The sequence below is a fragment of the Choloepus didactylus genome, chromosome 6 (genome assembly GCF_015220235.1).
Source record: "Choloepus didactylus isolate mChoDid1 chromosome 6, mChoDid1.pri, whole genome shotgun sequence".
NCBI classification, from domain to species: Eukaryota; Metazoa; Chordata; class Mammalia; order Pilosa; family Megalonychidae; genus Choloepus; species Choloepus didactylus.
The window spans coordinates 146,626,930-146,647,149 of record NC_051312.1 but is presented as its reverse complement, the minus strand read 5'-3'; the positions used below and the strand labels follow the sequence as shown (position 1 = coordinate 146,647,149).

At 45.3% G+C, this 20,220-nt stretch overlaps 1 protein-coding gene across 7 annotated transcripts in view; it reads left to right on the top strand.

Annotated features, from left to right (window-relative positions):
- The window catches only part of KIRREL3 (kirre like nephrin family adhesion molecule 3), a 591,656-nt gene that overhangs the window by 268,837 nt on the left and 302,599 nt on the right, over positions 1-20,220 (top strand). The window lies entirely within an intron of this gene.

Here is a 20,220-nt window from a genome sequence, read left to right as displayed (position 1 = left end):
CACCTGGGTAGGCCACTCTCTCGGCCCAAGGAGATATGTTTGTTCCAGGCCTCCGCTTCCGTGATTCTGCCCTTGAAGTCATGCTTCCTTCGATTTGTCCTTTCTCTGTCCCCAGGCTACCAGTGGTTCTGCTCATACAAATTTCACAAAAGCCTTGTTGGCTTTCTGTGCAGTTCACAAGGGTCCAAACCATCAGACAACAGAACTTTCTGCAGATCCTTCCTGCAGAACTGTGTTTCCAGTCCTGATTCCAGTGAATTGGCTGACTGGATCCATGTTCAGTTAAACCTCACTAGAGCCCTGATCTCCACAGACTCACTTCCCAGAAACTCAGGTTGGTGGCTGATAGAGCTGCTTCTTGCCCTAGTCTCAGGGCACACTATCTGGATAGGCTCAGAATTGTCCAAACCATCAATTTCTGGTTTCTTTGTGCTTAAGAGTTCATTTGTCAGCTTATCGCTTTCCTCTCACATTTTGGTATAAGCTGCAAGGAGAAACCAGGCTGCACCTTCCATACACTTAGCTTGGAAATCACCTCAGCTAAACATACAAGTTCATCACTTTCAAGTTAGGCCTTCTACCCAACATCATAACTCTCTTTCACCAAGTTCTGCCACTTTAAAACAAGAATCACCTTTCTTCCAGTCTCCAATAGTACATTCATCATTTCCTTCTAAGTTCTCATCTGAAGTACGCTTAGTGTCCGTATTTCTACCAGCAGTCTCTTCAGATCTATCTAGGCTTTTTCTATCAAGCATCTCACAATTCTTCCAGCCTCTACACATATACAATTCCAAAGCCATATCCACATCTTTTGGTTGTTGTTATTTGCAATAGCAGCATCTCACTCCCAGTACCAATGGTGTCTTAATTTCCTTGTTGCTAAAGCAAACACCATGCAATGGGTGGGTTCAAACAATGGGACCTTATTAGGTCACGGTTTTGAGGCTACGAGAAGTCCAAATCAAGGCATCATCCAGGCAATGCGACTGGCTGCCAGTGATCCTTGGTCCTGGGCTCCTCTGTCACACGGCAATGCACATGGCGGCCTCTCCTGGTCTCTCTCTACTCTTCTGGATTTTGTTGACCTTCAGCTTCTTGCTTCCCATGGCTTTCTCTCTGTCTGTCTGAATTTCATTCTGCTTATAAAGGAATACAGTAATCATAGGATTAAGACCTATCTTGATTGAGCTGGTCCACAGTTTAACTGAAGTAATCTCATCAAAAGATCCTACTTAACCATGGGTTCACACCCATAGGAATGGATTGACTTGAACAAATTCAAGGTTCTTTAAAAAAATTTTACTGAATAAATGAAATAGAGAATACAAGGAATTTTGAGGAAACCTCTGAGGACCTAATCTCAGGGAACATCAACATTTGAGGATTAATTAGAAGAAGACAGTTCTGTAAAGAAGCCCAACAAAAAGTGGTGAGAATGACAGGAGGAGAAGCAGGAGAAAAATGGCAACAGAGAGGTATGGGAGAGAGGAAGGACTGCAGGAAGAAGGCCATCAGTTGCTTCAAAGAGGCCAACAGAGCTCTGGCTGGCCACAGTGACCATTAGTGATGTCCCTTTCAGGAATAAGACTGGGGCTTACACAAAATGAGCTCCTCAACACCAGGCCTGGCCCCTGGAACATTCACACAGGTCTTTCCTTGCAAGTCTAAGCAGCCTTGCATCGTGGGGATGAGTTACCAAGCCATGGAAACCAGAGACGTTCAAGCAATGAGGTGGCCAGAAGAATCCAGAGGGTCCTACAGGCTAAAATCTCACCGTAGACTCCCCAGTGGGTGAAGCCCAGTGCACAGACCACCTGAGACCACCTGGCATTTTGCTTTCTTACCCCTTCAATCTCTGGTTTGGACCTTGTAGGTCTGTTTACATTCAGGTGTTTGCAAATTTGGTGGACAAAACAAAGAACCACTGGAAATGGCTGTGCCAAGAGTTCGCGGTGATGCTGCCAGTTATCTGGGTTTTTGTTTGGGTTTGTCTTTGTCTTGGGCTTGTTTCACTGGCCTCAGCTCATGTGACAACATCATAAAATTCCATTTTGTCTTTTTTTTTTTTTTTTTTTTTCAGATGTTGAAATGCAAACCAAATGCTGTTTTTAATGAGCTGGGAAATTGTTCTGGCTTCTCCTTTTCTCTTCTGAATTGCTATAGGGTGTACTACAAAGCTTCAGTTGGAAGCCTGTGATTTCTGAGTGGTTTTCTTTAGGCAAAAGAGGCTATCCTGTGTCACAGAGATATCACCACCCTTCAAATTTTCAGAGCCTCTGGTGGAGAATCCAGGATATGAGGCTTGAAAAGCGGGCTTGGGGTGGGCAGAGGTTCTCATGATCCTCGAGGGCGAATGCCTGGCTGGGAAGGGGTGCCCACGGGCACCAGTGGTCTCCCTGGGAAGCTCTTTCCACTGGACCTCTGGCCCAGAATACCCAATGACCCTTCCCATCACCTCAAACCTAATAAGTCGATTGCTTTCCTCACTAAACCAGTTCTCCAGTTACTTTTTTCAACACTTATTTAGTAACTTCTATTGGCAGACACAATCCCAGGTGTCAGGGATTCAGCAGGCAATGAGCAGACCCAGTCCCTGCCTCGTGGAGCCTCCTCTCTAGCTGGGAAAGCAGCAGTCCGAATGTCACTGACAGTGTGGCGAGTGCTATAAATAATAGCAGTGGGTGCTCAGTCTCTCCCAGGTGCCATTGCCAGCACTAAGGGATGTGGAACAGGGAGCCCTGGCTTAGTCCAGAGGGCCTGGAAAGGCTCCGAGTCCTCTTACTCAACGGCCCCATGGGCCTCGATATTCTTTCAAATGCCTACTTTGAAAGCAGAAGTCTCTGCCTCTTCTTTCTATACCTTCCCATCTACTTAGACACCACGGCTTGGCATTGCTGCCATCACGATAAAGCCTGCTCCTGCCCCTCCCCACCGTCCCTCCTGGCCCTGCCCTAGTCCCGCAGCAGCCTGTCTCCCACCCTGGGGTTATTCCAACAGCCCTGGTCTCCCGCCTCCAGCTTCCCTTCTGTCTTCTCTGGGCTGCACATCCTTTCCAGGTGAACTTTCCAGAAGAGCCGTTCAATGCCTTGGATGTTTATTCAGCTAATATTTATCAAAGAATTGCCTCATCTGAAAGATCAGGCTGTGTGTTTCCAAAGAGAAACTGACACTGATTGTGTCCCTTGATTAAATGATAAAGTTCAACCTCCTTAGCCTGGCCTTCCCCGTGGGCCAGCTGTCTGGATTCAACTCCAAAATAGCCAGTTCCCATTTCCCCAGGCAAAATTTCTGCCTTCCTGGGCTCTCTTCCCCTTGGTTTATATCCCACCTCCTGGAATGCTTCCTGCCCCGCTCCATTTCTACTTATCAAAATTCCACCTGCCATTAAGGCCCAAATCCAGTATCACCTCTTCCATGAGGACTTCCCTGATTAAGCCAAGCAGAAATGCAGAAAGAGTCTCTCCCACCACTGAATTCTTTCCGAGGTGCTTATAGTATATGGTGCACATGTATGCATGTCATGGGCCACACACACACACACACACACACACACACACCACTCTCTTCCTCCACTGAAAACTCCCAGGAGTCTGTGTGTGTGTCTGTGTGTGAGCTGCCCACATGAGCCCTGACTATGCTGCAGAATATGTGCCAAGCCACTCAGCCAGATGAGCCCATGGAAGCATCACAACAATCTCATAAAGCAGGCACCAAAATTATATCCCCATATTTCAGATGGGATCAAAGAGGTTAGGTGACTTGCATATATAAAGACACAGCCAATAAAGGGCAAAGCCACTATTCAAACCCATCTTTGACCAAATCCCATCTCTCATGAGGCAAGAATTCTTCTTTAAACAACTATGCACCCCAGTGGCCTTGCAAAGTGCTTTCATGCAATATGCATTCACTATTACATCCCTAGCACCTAAGACAGAGCCCAGAACATCTCCTGGATGCTTAGCAAATGCCTGTGAATGAAGAATCGGAATTGTTGAACACTACCCCAAAACTTTTAAATCAGAATAGCTGAGATTGGGGCCTGAGATGTTGTCATTTAACAAATGCTCCAGGTGATTCTTATCCAACACCTGTCCAGAGACTGACCTAATGACACAAGTCCAGCCCCTCCATTTTATGAATAGGGAAACTGAGGCCCACAGTAATGGAGTTACTTGCCCAAGGTCACCAGCACCTCCCATGCCCAATCCATCTCTTCTGGTTGGGCCTTTTCTAACCAATGCCTCCCAGTTCAGCCCAGTGATAAGATAAGCTGCTGCATTGACACTGAACAGAAAACAAGCTCATGTCTCCATCTGCCCTGTCTAAGGGCATCTTAAATTGGTTTTCCTGATTCTTCCCTCTGAGCAGGTCCTTACTGGGGCCAGCCTCTGCACAGCTGACCTGGAATCTCCAAACCACAGCATAGCAAGTCTTTGACCTGAAAGTGCCTTGTTATTGGGTTTTGCTTAATGCAGATCCATCATCTCTGGAATCTCCTTCTTGCCTCTTCGGAGAGGAGCCACGTTGCCCAGCAACCAGTGTGTCAGTGACGTGGCAAAGCTGTTGATCAATAACACTCCAGCTACCTAACCTCTCCCTGAAGCTGTTTGTTCTGCTTGGTTCTAAAAGCCACTTTGTGCTGATTTCTTAGCACCTCAGTGACGTATTAGAAAGAAAAAAGGATTAGACTTAGGCATACCTGGGCTGATGTCTCAGATCAACCACATACTGGCTGTGTGATCTTGACAAGTCACTTGCCCTCTCTGAACCTCAATTGATCATCTATGTGTGAAAAAGGAAGTTTTGTGGAAAAGATCTGATTTCTTCCAGTTCTGACATCTTATGTTCTGTGACCTGGGATGTGAACTGCTTCTATGACCCATGTTCAGCCTGACATAGATTTTCAGTTCTGTTTCATGTTTGCCCTTCTATAATAGTGGTCCAGCTCCCTGAGGCATGAAAATAAATCAGGACCACTGAGAAGTTAGCATATGTTATCCTTCCTTGAATAGCACCCCCCTCCCAACCCCTAGTTTTGCCTTGATAATTGTATTAGTTAGGGTTCTCCAGAGAAACAGAACCAAACAAACAGAATATATGTATGTGTGTGTGCACATAACAGAATAAATACATACATATGTAAATATTATGAGACTTATTATAGGAATTGGCTCATATGACTGCAGGGATTGGCATGTTCAAATTCCATAGGGTAGGCTGCAAGTTGGGAATTCTGATGAAGATTTTGATGAATTCTCCAGGAGGAGCTGGCTGGCTGAAGCAGAGACAGAAATTCTCTCTTCTGACTGCTGAAATCATCAGTTCTCCCTTTAATGCCTTCAACTGATTGGATGAGACTTCTCTCCTTGCTGAAGGCAATTTCCTTTGTTGACTGTGGATGTAATCAGCCACAGATGCAATCAATTGACTAATGATTTAAATCCATGAAATACCCTTAAAGTAATAATCAGGCCAGTGCTTGCTGGACCAAAAACTGGACTCCATATCCCAGCCAAGATGACACACGAACTTAACCGTCACAATGATAAACCTCCCTTGCATAAAGAGAGAGAGAGCCAGACTCTCTGGGAAATTCTTAAGAAATGTCATCCATATGTTTTTGAGTCATTTACACTGAACCCATCATAATATTGTTCTTTGAGGATCCATTTACATTTGTTCTGAAGACTTATTTTAAAGCTTATGCAAATGAACTAGATTAAAGTTGCATTCTGGAAGCTGAAGCTAGAAAATGGGACATTCAATTTAGAGCTTGGTGTAAATAGAGTTTCACATGGGTTCTAAATAGTTCTCCCTTCCTAGCCCAAGTGTCCTCATTCAACCCCCTGGTATCCTCACACCCAAAGAGTTTCTCCAAAGTGAAATGCTTGATTGATGGCAGTTAGAAGTAATGGAAAGAACAATGGAATGGTAGTCTAATGCTCCCCTTCTTAACTAGCCCTATGTCATTGGATGAGTCACTTAATTGTCATAGGCTTTAGTTTCTTCCTTTGAGACCACATTAGACCTCAGTGGTCCCCTAATGTCAAATGCATTAGAATTGCCTGAGAAGCAGATTCTGGACTTCTAACCTTGACCTACTGAATCATGGTCTCTAAGAGTGGAGCCCCACAATCTGAATTTTTCCCGTGCTTTCCAAGTAATTCTGATGTGTGGCCAGGTGTGAGAAACACTAGACTAAATGACCCGTAAAGACCTCTTCTCTCTGCCTCCAAGATTCCACAATTTGGTGATGAATATTCCTTTTCAACTCATAGTTCCCCGTCTGCCTCCTGAACTCTAGTATGTGCTGAAAATTCCCATTCATCACATGGCCCGTGTTGGGGACTCTCGGGTGTTTTCTTTGAAGAATCTCAATGCATTTGTTGAACTCTGACCAAATGTAAGAAACTCTCCCTTCTTGACCAAAAGGGGGAAAAGAAATGAAACAAAATAAAGTTTTGGTGGCTGAGAGATTTCAAATGGAGTCGAGAGGTCATTTTGGAGGTTATTCTTACACGTTACATAGATACCCCTTTTTAGTTTTCTGTGCATTAGAAGAGCTAGAAGGAAATACCTGAAACTGTTGAACTGCAACCCAGTAGCCTTAATTTTTGAAGACAATTGTATAACTATGTAGCTTACATGGCATGACTGTGAAGTGGTGAAACCTTGTGGCTCCTACTCTCTTTATCCAGTGTCTGAACAGATGAGTAGAAAAATGGGAACAAAAAGTAAATGAAAAGTGGGGGGGTATGGGAGATGGGATGTTTTGGTTGTTCTTCTTTACTTGCATTTTTATTCATTTTTTAATTTTCTTTTGTCTTTTATTTCATTTTATTTTATTTTTGGAGTAATGAAAATGCTCAAAAATTGATTTCAGTGATGAATGCACAACTATATGATGGTACTGTGAACAATTGATTGTCCACTGTGGATGATTGTAGGGTATGTGAATGTATCTCAATAAAATGAATTTAAAAAAAAGAAAGAAAGCCACTGTCCCTTGTCACCCTCAACACCCTTGGATGGGGAACCTGAAGTATGGAGATGTATCCATCTTCTGATGAATCACTCAGGCCCTGAAAGAGGCATTGTGCTTGCCCTACAGAAGACTAATGAGCAAGCAAACACAAAAACATCCAGAGAGATCTTGTAATCCATAAAGACTGCATTGGTAAAATTACATGTATATTAGCATCCTAATGCATATGTAGGTGTTGAGTGAATAGCATTCTACAGTTCTCATTTAAAACTCAGATCTGTGTTCCAAATGGCTTAATAAGAGTGGAAAGAGGGGAGAAGAAGGTGCTGCTTAAACAGAGAAATTAGAAAAGAGCCCTCTGCATAGGAAAGGACACCGTCTTTGACCTGAATTGCCTCTTCCTACTGTTGAGAAGAGAGTTAGCCTGTGTTACATAATACTTGGGAATGGTTTTCCACTCAAGTGCCTGCAGAAATGATCTCCTGGTGGGGAAGCCTTCTCCCTGGTCTGCCACTCTCCCTGTTCTCACACAGCCCCAAAGTAAGTGCTGTCTGATGATATTTCCAAGAGCCTTGTCACTAGACATTCCGTGGGGGACACTCATGAAACAATGTACATCTTCTGCTCAATGAGTCTGGCTTTTCCCAAGTAGCATGACCTCATTTTAATGTAAGTCTAGCATTACATTCTCTGCTCCCAACAAGAAAAGGATATATCTAAGCCTGACTGGGCAGAGTTGAGAATTTGGCAAAGTTTGTCTTTCAGTTTGTTTCTGTGCCCCAGCCCCTGGCCCCCTTCTCTTGCCTCCATACCCCACTGAGTCACCAAGAGCGCCCTCTACTGGCTCCTCCATCTTGGAGCCTCAGTCCAGCTAAGGGATTGTCGCCTTAATAGGCTTCCCTCCAAAGAGAAAAGAGGATGCTGGGAGAGAGCAATGCTTTACTCATAGGTATAAATAGCCAAAATAAGCTCCATGCTTCCTGGAAGGAAAGAGATCTGTGAGTGGGGAGCTTTCATATCATCCCTAAATCAGGAAATACAGTGATTTTGGAAGCTTTGTCTGAAATGTCCTACGGGCTTTGCTCCAGAAAACTTCCAGATATGTCAGCACCAAATGTGGAATAAATCCAGCTCCACGGAGTCTTGCAATGGAGCACTTTCGTTTCTTTCAATCCTATTTATAAAACCATATTTTACACGGCTGCTTCAATTCAGCCCCATCTGCATTTTCTTCCATTAATCATGGTAAAACTCCCCCACTGTAGCTTTCATTACCTGCTCGAAATGAATGTGGAGAGAAAACATAATTAGATGCCACTTAAAAAAAATAATATCCTGAAAGTACAGCAATGATTTAAATTTAAAGAAAAAAAGGTGGGGGGGGCTGGAACCCAGCTTGAACTAATGGGCCAAATTACTTCAGATTAAGCTGGATTTTAAATCAGCTTTTTCTTGCTTTCTTTCACTCCCCTCTGTCCGTCCAGTGAATCATGACAAATCTAGAGTTCAGCTGGATGGATGATTAGATTTCCTCGTCTCTGCTGAAACAATGAGATATTTCTATAATATTAAACCCGTCAAACTGATCAAAGGGCAGTGTCAAAATTCTAAATACTCCTTCTCGTCCAGTCCCCTCAGTGCTGGTAAAATGGAGCATATTTTATTTGCTGCCCCTAAACTCCTTGAGGTTTTTAAAACCTGACACTGCTGCCTGCTTTGCAGTGCTTGTTGTACTTCTGTAGGTGTTTGCCACCATCCAAACCAGTGGTAGGAGGCTGCATTGTGGGCTGTCTTGTCCCCCAAGGACCCACATGCACCCTTAACCATGGTTTGCTTCTCCTTCTCCCTGCCTGAAACCTTTGGGAAGAGTGTAAACAAATCCTTATTAGCACATGCTACCAGGGTATTAGATGGTGTGAGAGACCCAAGTAGCTCCTGGGTACATATTCATAAGAATTGAAAGCACAGACTCAAATGGATACTTGCACACTGATGTTTATAGCAGCATACTTCACAATTGCCAGAAGGTGGAAGCAACACAAGTGTCCATCAACAGATGAATGGCTAAAGAAACTTTTGGTGTATCCATACAATGGACTGTTACTCTGCTGTAAAAAAGGAATGAAGTTCTGATGCAAGTGACAATGTAGATGAACCTTGAAAACATTATGCTAAGTGAAATAAGCCAGACACAAAAAAAGATATGTGTTGTAAGATTCCACTTACACGAATTTTCTAGACTAAGTAAATTCATAGAGTCAGAAAGTGGAGTAGAGGTTACCAGGGGCTGGGGTTACCAGGGAATGAGGAGCTAATGTTTAACAGGTACATAGTTTCTGTTTGGGATAACGAAAATATTATGGTAATGGATGATAGTAATGGTAGTACATTAATGCTACTGAACTGTACGTTTAAAAATGGTCCAAATGCTCCCAGTTTAATAAGTCAAGCCCTGATCTTGGGGCTTGACCTTATGAAACTTATTCCTGCAAAGGAGAAGCTAAGCCTACTTGTAACTATGCCCTAAGAGTCACCCCCAGAGAACCTCTTTTGTTGCTCAGATGTGGCCTCTCTCTCTCAGCCAATTCATCAGATAAACTCATTACCCTTCCTCCCACACGCGACATAACTCCCAGGGGTATAAATCTCCCTGGCAATGTGGGACATGACTTCCAGGAATGATCCTGGCCCTGGCATTATGGGATTAAGAAAGCCTTCTTGACCAAGAGGGGGAAGAGAAATGAAACAAAATAAAGTTTCACTGGCCAAGAGATTTCAAATACAGTTGGGAGGTCATTCTGGAGGTTATTCTTATGCATTATGTAGATAGTCCTTTTAGAAGAGCTAGAAGGAAACACCTGAATCTGTTGAACTGTAATCCAGTAGCCCTGATTCTTGATGATAATTGTATAACTATATAACTTTTATTGTGTGACCGTGGGGTTATGAAAACCTTGTAACTGACACTCCCTTTATCCAGTGTATGAACAGATGAGTAGAAAAATGAAGACAAAAATATATATGTATAATAAAATTGTCCAACTGTCAACTTTTATGTTACATATATGTTACCACAATAAAAATAAAAAAATTAGAGAGACCCAGCTACGATTCCTGGTGCTGCCTGACACCTGGCCGACAGAAGTAAAAGTCCTTGGACATGTGTACTGAATGAGGACTTCTCAAGAGCTGCCCTGAAACACTTAATTTCTCTGCACCTCAGTTTCTTCACATGTAAAATAAGAGTAATTCAGAAATGCCTGCCCAGCCTGTCATTCACAGTTATTATGCAGATGAAACTAAAATGATTTACAGAGAAACCCTGCAGCCATGCCATTATAAGTTCAAATTATTATTATTAGTATGACTTTCCTCGGATGCTCTTTGGGCAGGTCATGTGCAGAAGCTGTGCAATTCCTGCTGGTGGGATCCACACTCATGGACAGTGATGTGGGACAGTGCAAGGGAAGGGGTTTTGCTTCAGATGTGAGTCTCCATTCTTCCATTCTCTAGCTGTGTGGCTTTGAGCAAGTGATACAGTCTTTCTGAAAGATGATTTCTTCATCTGCACAATGGAGATAATACATGCCTGCCTTTCAGGAGTGTTGTAAGAATTAAACAAAATGTATATTTAAGCAGCTGGAGCACAGTAGGCCCTCAATAAATGGTAGCCATTGTCACCGAGGATGCTGTGTCTGTGAGACATTGTCCAAAAGGGAACTGCAGGAGTTTCCCCTCTGAAACGAGAGCAGGCCTTGGGGTAGGGTGTGTGGGAGTGCATTTCTTTTCTTTTTTCATGAACATTATTTTCAGGTCACTGATGGAGCAGTGACGCTCTCTCTGGTTGGTTGGTTTGGTTCGTTGGTTGGTTGGCCGGTTGGTTGGCTTCGTTTTGTCTGGCTTCTGTTCCCAAGACCTACCTGGGTTGAAACAGGGAAGGGTATTTCCGGGAAGAGAAGAAAAGAGTAGAAGCCAAAAATGGGGCAACTTCATTTCTTTAACAAATGAGATTTGTTAAAGCTCAAGATTTACAGATTAAGGGCTATTAATTACCACCCAGCAAATATTGAACCACAACATTGCGCTCCTAGAAAAACAGGAAATTCCACTCAAATGTCAAAGGACTCCATTAAGACCCTGTGAAAACCGTGCATCTAACACGGTTATTATCTGGCACCGAGGATACCACATGAGACTCAACCATGGTCCCCCCATAAAGCCCACCTCCCTGAAGGGAAGGCAAAAGACTGGAGATGGTGGGCTGGGTGGAGAAGGGCTAAAAGGGGACTCCTTGAGACTTCCCTCTTTTAAATGAGATATATGCCGGGTTTTTCATGCCTGCACTTAGCCATTAGCCTTGCATACCTCATAGCTAACACACAGGAACATGTAGGATTCTGGTGTATTTAGAATACCTCACCCTGACCAGCATTCTGCAGAGAGAGTCCCCCTCTAGCTCACCAGATGCACAAAAGCCCTTAAGCACTGGAGGACCCTCAGATGGGAAAAAAGCTGATGTATTCATGTGTCCCAGATATCAGCACTGAGCTGAGTGTTCACATAAGGTATCTCATTCCGTCCACCTCCGCCATCTCATGGCCATCCTCACATCACTAGGAAAGCTGAGACTCGGAGAGGCTAAGAGCCTGCCAGATGTTTATGCAAGGTCCACAGATGACTGAGAAGCCCCTGTTCCCACGGCTCCACATGCTGCCTCCTTCCTGGACCCCACCCAGGACTGGGGAGGCTGCCTGGCGGTAGCTGCACCGGTGGGGTCCAGGAGCAGAATGGCCAGTTCCCACGCTGCTCTGCCCACCCTCCCGCTGTGGCCGGTGCCTCTCCGTCTGCTGTCTGCTGAACGGGAGCCGGAGCTCACCCCGCTCTTGCCCCTGAAGGTGTGTCTGTCACATCCCCCAGACCCTGGGCCCCAGCCCAGTTTGCTGACAGCCCCCATTGTCCCTAACAGCCGCCCCAGAGTGGGGGCACACATGCATTTTCCCCTTGGCAGGCATATCCACTCTCTGCACTCTCACCCAGATTCCGCTGTGTCTGCGCTAGAAAATTGCCAAACAGAGCAAATCGGGAAGCTTCCTCCTTGAGAAAACTTTAGCCTCTTTGCCTCCAGTGTAAATCAGGGCACTGCTCCTGAGGATAAGGTTTCCTGATGTGACAAATTGCTGGCTCCCTGGATGGCTTGATAGTCCGTTTCCATGCCACCTCTCTCACGGCCAGCAGAGGACACACGTTTGGGTCCTTCTTCTTGGTAGCACAGGGCGGTGGAAGGACTGAAGGGTGTGTGTGTGGTTCTGATCTGCCATTGCCCCCAGGGAAATGAGCATGGCCTCAACTCTCCCCCCCCACCCTCTGCCACCCCTATCCCCACCTCAGTTTCCTCATCCGTAAATCCAGGAGATTGGTGTGTTGACATTCCAGGCAGGATAACCCATTGTTGTCGGAGGTCTGTCCCGGGCACCCCTGACCTCTACCCACTAGGTGCCAGGAGCATGCACCTCTGCCCAGTTGTGACACCCAGAAATGTCCTCCGACATGGTCACATGTCCCCTGAGGGGCACAGTCTTCCCCAGTTGATCTCTAAGGATCCTTCCAGGCTCAAGCTCTCTGTTGGGAAGGTGATATCAACACTAAAAAGAATTTGGATTAGGGAGTTAGCTAAACCTGTAGCCAAATCCCACCTCTAGTATTTCCATTTTAGCTCTTTATGAATTTGATCAAATCACTGCCCTTCTCTGAGCCTCAGCTTTGCTTCTCTGCAAAATGGAGATGATAGAACCTATTTCGTAGGGTTGATTTGAGGAGTAAATGAATGAGTGTTTATAAAACGTCTGGCACATAGTATATATTGCCCAATAAATGGGGCTATGATTGCTGTGATTATGATTGAAAGTAAAACCAGGCCATCTGTTCTCTCTAGACCCATCCCTCTTGTGACCAAACTCACACAAATGCAAGGTAGCCAGCTGCAGCAGCTCTGCAAAGAAAGACACTAATAAACATATTGAACATCTACTATGTGCTGGGCACCAGAGCTGGCGGTTTCATAAAAAGCTCTCAAGCTCAATCAGGAATCTAAACAGCAATGTGGACTAATAAATACAGTGCTTCCTGATGAATGAACCAGACCCAGACCCTGCCAGGCTGTTGGGATCTGGAAATATGAGGGTATTTATTTAGCACTTTCAATTTCAGGAATGAGTCCTCTTATTTTCGCCATTAAATTAAAACTATCCATTCATCTGTTACTCATGATAAACACAATACATGAGAAGGGAAGAAATGAGAAAGTAATTTGTAGTTGGATTGGTTCCTGGCAATGAGTTCATGCGTTCTCTTTGGTTGGGTTTTGCCTACAGGGCAATTTACTCCAGTTCATACAGAAAGAGACAAGGAAATAATATCTGTCTTTAAATCTGAGTTACAAGTTTCGATTTCCGCTTCTCTAATTTCCCATTTTCCAGGGCCTGACAGCTGTCTGTTACCTCCAAAGCTACCTTTTCCAGTAAACCCCAATTCCCCGAAAGCATGTGAGTGAGATTGCACCCCTGGTCTGGCCTGCCCCTTGAGAGGTTTTACTCTGCAGCGGATGTATCGATCTGTCGCGGGTTACCAGCCTAGTTTCTATATTAAGTGTCAACAAAGAGTAGGCAGGACGAGGCTGGGAATCAGGCCAGTGGAAAGTCTCCCTCTCTTTCTTCTGGTTTGTCATCTCCTGGGTATCTATTGCTCTAGAGTTCCAGCAATGCTCACCTGGGCTTGTTGGGTTGATTGTCATCATTGCCTTGTCTTTGCTTTCACTCATGTCCCTGCTCTGCTCATCACTCCAGATGGATGTTTGGATCTAGCTACCACCATAGCACCCCTTTTTAGAGCTGTGTTCTAGTTTGCTGATGCTGCGGAATGCAAAACACCAGAGATGGATTGGCTTTTATAAAAAGGGGGTTTATTTGGCTATACAGTTACAGTCTTAAGGCCATAAAGTATCCAAATTAACACATCAGTAATCGGGTACCTTCACTGGAGGATGGCCAATGGCGTCCGGAAAACCTCTGTTAGCTGGAAAGGCACATGGCTGGCATCTGCTCCAAAGTTCTGGTTTCAAAATGGCTTTCTCCCAGGACGTTCCTCTCTAGCAAGCTTGCTCCTCTTCAAAACGTCACTCACAGCTGCACTCCGTTCAGTCTCTGAGTCAGCACGTTTATATGGCTCCACTGATCAAGGCCCACCCTCAATGGGTGGGGCCACGCCTCCATGGAAATATCCCATCAGTTATCATCTACAGTTGGGTAGGGTGCATCTCCATGCAAACAACCTAATTCAAACGTTCCAACTTAATCCCCACTATAATGTCTGCCCCACAAGATTGCATCAAAGAATATGGCTTTTTCTGGGGGACATAATACATTCAAACCGGCACAGGCTACTTTCTTGTATTTTATCTCACTTAGCCTTCACAGGATTCTTTTACAGATTTTACAGAAAGGAAAAAATTGCCATCAAAGGCCACAACCAGTAATTGTAGAGCGGGGTTTGGCATGTATGCCCCAATTCCCCATCCCAGTGTTGGTTCCTCTGCCCAGCAGCAGCCAACTCTTTCTTTCTGAGGATGGATAAACATCCATCCCATTGTGAGCCTTCCTGCTGAAGATGCTGATTGTTCTGGGCAGCCCAAATCAGGCCCAACCTCCACCAGAGCCAGAAACTGGACTGGACCAGAAGATAATGCCATTCCACCCATAACGCCCGACCCTGAACACTTACACCTCCATGTCTTTTCGCTCCTGCTTTCTTAGGCTCAAATAACATTATCCTCTTCCACCACCTCTCCTCCTCCACCTGGTGTACTCTTATTCATCCTTCAAAGCCCATTCAAAAATCACCTCTTCAATGAAGCCTTCTCTGACTTCCCCGTTAGTCTCCACTTCTCTGTGTCCCTAGCACTTTGCAAACATCCCTGTTACATCACTCTGTCATATTTATCTTTTCCTGAATTCCTAGCACCTTATAATAATCAATAATGCTTTCCTGAATGAATGAATTGATTAGTACAAAATGGGGGAAATCTTGGGGGAAATAATGAACACGGTAGCAGTAGTACTTATTTAGACATAGATGCTGAAAGTAGAGATTTTCCATGAGAGCCTGGGAACTCCGGGAGAGAGTTCACACTCGTTGGTTGATCCCCTTCAGTGCAGCGCTTCCCCTGGGGATCTTGTGAAAATGCAGATTCTGTTTCCATGCTCCTGGGTGGGGATCCCAAGTGATGCCAATGCTGCCAGACCATGCTTCCAGGAGCTGGGCTTTCACCCACTCTCATTTCCTCTGGGCTGCATCCCGCCTCCTCTTAAGCTGCAAACCGGACACCCGGAGCCCCCGGCAGAACCAGAATCCACTGGTATCCCTGTGCCAGATTGGTAAAGCAGCTGTCTGCTGGTTTATTTTCCTCCCATTATCGCCAAGGGAAGAGGCTCCACAGACATGCCACATCTTGTTTACAGCGAGCTTCAGAAAAGTTAAAAGTGCAAGTTAAAAAAAAGAAAAATTGTCTCTGCACCCCCTTAGAATCTCACATATCAGGGAAAAAAAGGGCTAAGGGAAATTCATGAAATATTAAATGACACTATGTCAAGACACAGATAGGGGCAGAACAGTAATTAAAGTAAACAGCACATCAAAACCCTGGCTAAAACCATTATTTAAATTGAAAATAAATGTAGGAACTGATCATGTAGCCTTGTATAAATGTGTTTCCAAGAGCCTTTTAAGAATATTAATGATTATGGAAGTATAATGGCTGAATATCAATGATCGCTTTTACAGCAAGTGACAGCTCAGAGGGAGAAGAAAAGAATCCAGATCTTTCCTGCAAACGGGTTTGATCTTCCCAGCACATCACATCCCTTCCGGGGGTGGAGGGAGGGCTGGGGATGAAGATTAAGGTGTTCGGAGCTTATGATGCAAATTTCTACAGATCCGAGGTGCAGGAGGCCACTCGGAGAGGGCACCTTAGCCATGACTGGGTCCCCGTCTTTCCTATATAAGACACCTGTGGGGCTCCTGTTGGGTGTGGCCCCTGGGAGTCCTTGCCATCTCTAAAAAGCCTTTCCCAAATGCTTTCAAGTTTCTGACAAGTTCAGCCCAAAGCCTAAAGTGAGATTGTAAAGTACTAGACCTGATTTTTCTTCAAAGGTACTAGAGCCTCCACATCTAAATGGGATGGTTGTGTTCCATTTCGGGGTGAAATGCTCAAACCATCTCACAATGCCTTCTGAGCTCAGAACTGGTTTCACAACAGGAGCCATTCTCCCCCCTCTGACTTGGGTTTCACCAAAAGTCTTTGTGATAAAGTCCTATGAATACACTGGGTGGACAAGTGGTTTGGGGTCTGTTCCAGTTTGCTAATGCTGCTGTTTTGCAAAATACCAGAAATAGATTGGCTTTTATAAAGGGGGGTTTATTTGGTTACAAAGTTACAGTCCTAAGGCCATAAAAGTGTCCAAACTAAGGTATCAGCAATAGGGTACCTTCACTGGAGGATGGCCACTGGCCTCTAGTAAACCTCTGTTAGCTGGGAAAGCATGTGGCTGGCATCTGCTTGCTCCCAGGTTGCGTTTCAAAATGGTGTTCTCCAAAAGGTATGCATCAGCTTTCAAAAGCCATGTTCAAAATGTGTCTCTCAGCTGCAGCTTCTCCAAAGTGTCACTCTCAGTTGCTCTGAGGTCCCTCTGCTTGTGAGTTCTTTTCATAGAACTCCAGTGAACTTATCAAGACCCAACCTGAATGGGTGGGACCACATTTCCATGGAAACATTCAATCAAAAGTGTCACTCACAGTTGGGTGGGTCAATCTCCATGGAAACACTCACTCAGAAGGTTCCAAACTAATCAACACTATTATGTCTGCCCCTACAAGATTGCATTAAAGAATATGGCTTTTTCTGGGGGGCATAATATAAACAAACCAGCACAGGGTCCAAAAGGAAGTACCCAAACACTGTTTTGTACCTTAAGGTCCAGCCTCTTGCTAACTTCTGGTTTGCTTGGTTTTCCAGTATTAAAAAAAAGAGGCTCCCATCACTGCCTCTTCTACCCGACAGCCCTCTGGGGTCAGATCCCTGAGATCTCCTTTGGAGGCTCCTTGGGCAAAATCTCCTAGTAGGCAACAACCCGGCATTAAAAGATCACCTCCCTAAATGTGTCTTCTCTCTCTGTTCTCCTCTCTATATCCTTTCAGGTGGCAGCCAGACTCGGACACAGTGCCCCAGTTCTGGGCCAGGCGGCCAGGCCTCCTTGTCGCCAAGCATTAGAGGGAAGTGCACGCTCTCTGTGTCTCCAGGTCACCTCCTGCAGCCTTCCTGGGGCTGGCAGGTGTGCTGGCTTGGCTGTGGCTATGAAACTGGTTAATCTAACCATTTAGTAGACAAGGGATCTATTCCAGCCGACCAGAGAGCGCTAGTTTTCAGCACAAGCCCGGCCAACAATAAAGCATTATTTTTGCTTTCCTTTATGCGCTTATATTTTCTCAGGGGGACCTCATGGGGGTGGCTCTATCTAAGGCAACATCTGGGCATTCCTGCATCCCTGGGCCCAATACAATAACTTATTAAATTCCATTATTATATAATTGACATTGAAATTCTATAAATGCAATCATTTTCAATTAATAATAGCTTCACATTAGTTATTATATTATTCTAGCCGTTATTTACCTCCTTCCCAAATCTTTAGCTCAGATTTGCCATTTCTGTAACAATCCTTAGTCTCCAAATGGAGCAGATTTCAAAGGCCCTGAGGCAGGGCAAGTGGAGGTGAAATTAATGAAACCAGCAGGTTTCTGGAACTCACTGGAAACCAGCAGAGCGGCTAGCAAGGGCCCTTCCCTTTGGCGATTGTATTCACCTTCTGGCAGCTACTCTCTCCCTCCTCACTGCTGGGGGCCAGTCCTCAGTCCCCTGCTCAAAGAGGTGCCTGCATCAAAGCTGCTACTGTTTCCAGCATCTTTCCTTCACAGTCCTTTTTGTTCTTGGCTTTTGATCCAGAATGCACTGGGGGGGGGAGACGCTTTTGTCTTTCAGCTTCTGCATAAATGGAAGCACTTAGGGAGGCGCAGAAGCCAAGCAGGCTTAGTTTCTTGTTCTCTAACCAGCTCTAGATGGGTTGAGAGGCTCGGGACCAGAGTGGCCGCCTTGCAGCCACCAAGTGTGGGGGAGAAAGCAGGGCTTGGAAGCCAGAGGACCTGAAACAACAAAGTTTGTGCACTTGGCAAAGCCTCCCTTCCTTAATCAATTTGTTCACCAGGCACAGTGTGAGGCAGTGGGTGTGCAAAGATGAGTCAAATCATGTTTGTGACCTCAAGAAGCTTGCAGAAATCTTAGAGGTAGGCAGAGAATACAAACGAGCTGTGTTGGAAGCACAGAAAAGAGAAGGCTTTGCAGAGGAGGTGAGGTCTGGGCTGAGTCTTGAAAGAAAGGTGACAGCTGTGACAGGGTGGAGTGGATGCTGGGAGAGGGCCATTCCAGACATGGGCAAAGGCCTAGAAGCAAGAAGCTGCGTTATTTAACTCCGAACTGCAAGTTTACTGGTACTCATGGATCACTACAAGCTAGGAGAGGGAGGCAGGGGCCAGAGCATGGAAAGCTTTGCAAACTATGCTAAGAAGTTGGGCGTGAACTGTGGAGAATATGAGGCATGACTGAAATGAAGAAATGCAGACTAATTTGTTTGCAAATTAGGAATTCTTCCAGCAGACAATGCAGAGAGTGGCTTGAAGAGAGAAATGGATGCCAGAGAAGCCCACTTTGGAAAATGTTGCATAGTCAAAGCCAAGTTTTCCCAACCTTGGCACTATTGGCATTTTGGACCAATTCTTTATTGTGGGGGGCTGTCCTATGTTGTAGGATGTGGAGCCACACTTGACATTGGCCTCTACCCTCTAGATGCCAGGAGCACTCACTCAGTAGGGACCATCAAAAATGTCTCCAGACATCGCCAACTGTTCCCTGGGGGCAAAATCACCCCTGATGATGAACCACTGTTCTAGCTAAGCAAAAGATGCTGCAATCCAGAACTGTGGAGTGAGCATAGAAATGCAAAGATGTGGGCAGATTCCAGACACATTTAGGAGTCAAACCAAGAGGAGCTTATGACTGCCAGGGTGTGGGGGGTAGAGGAAGGGCGGACACCAGAATGACTTTCAGGTTTCTGGGGGCCCCTGGAAGATGCACCTGGGTGGTGGGACTAGGGTGAACCAGACTTGGTAGAGAAGAAAACTAGACAGTTCAGACATGTTGCACTTGAGGGGCACATGAGCCCTCTCAGTAGAGAGATTCATTAGGCATTTGGCTCTGGAAATGAAGAGATTGCCCACAGGAAGGGTGTTTTGAGTGAGAAGAGGAACAAGGACTGAACTTAGGGATCATCTACATTTAAGGGGCTGGAGAGAAGAAGGAGCAAATGATCATAGAGGTGGGGGAAAATCAGGATGGAGGGTGTCCGGGAAGACAACAAGGGTTTCAAGAGGAAGGAAGTGCCAAATGTTGCAGAAATGTCAAGGAAGATGTGGTAGATTGCATTAGGTCCCCCCATGTTCTTCATCTTAATCTGGGTCCCCATGGGTGTGAACCCATTGTAAATGGGACCTTCTGAAGATGTTACTATTAGTTAACATGTGGCCAACTGAATCGAGTCAGTGGGCCTTGAGCCACATAACTGGAGTCTTTAGAAAGAGAAGAAACGGGAAACCAGAAGTCAGAGAGAAAGCCACAGGGAAAGGAGGCAGAAGCCAAAGGAGCCAGAAGCCAAAGTCAGGAGAAACCAGAAGAGCAGACCCAAGGAGAAGGGGATGGCCACGTGATGGGAGGCAGAAATGCAAGCCAAGGCACCCCATGACTGCAGCGAGCCAGCACCAGAACACTACAGACTTCAGTGAGAACTCATGCTCTTGCCAATACCTAGATTTTGGACTTCCAGCCTCCCAAACCATCAGCCAGTAAATCCTCATTTTTAAGCCACCCCATTGTGCAGTGCTTGTCATAGCAGCCGGGCAAACTAAAACAAAAGGCAAGGACAGAAAAGCATCCTTTGGATGCCTAACCGGATTGTTGACAGAGCAGGTGAGCTTAAATGTGAAACAGCTCAGAAAAGGTTAAAAGCACCAGACAAAAATGAGGCGATTATCAGTGATGATTAGATTTCTCTTCCTTGACCAGGGTCTCA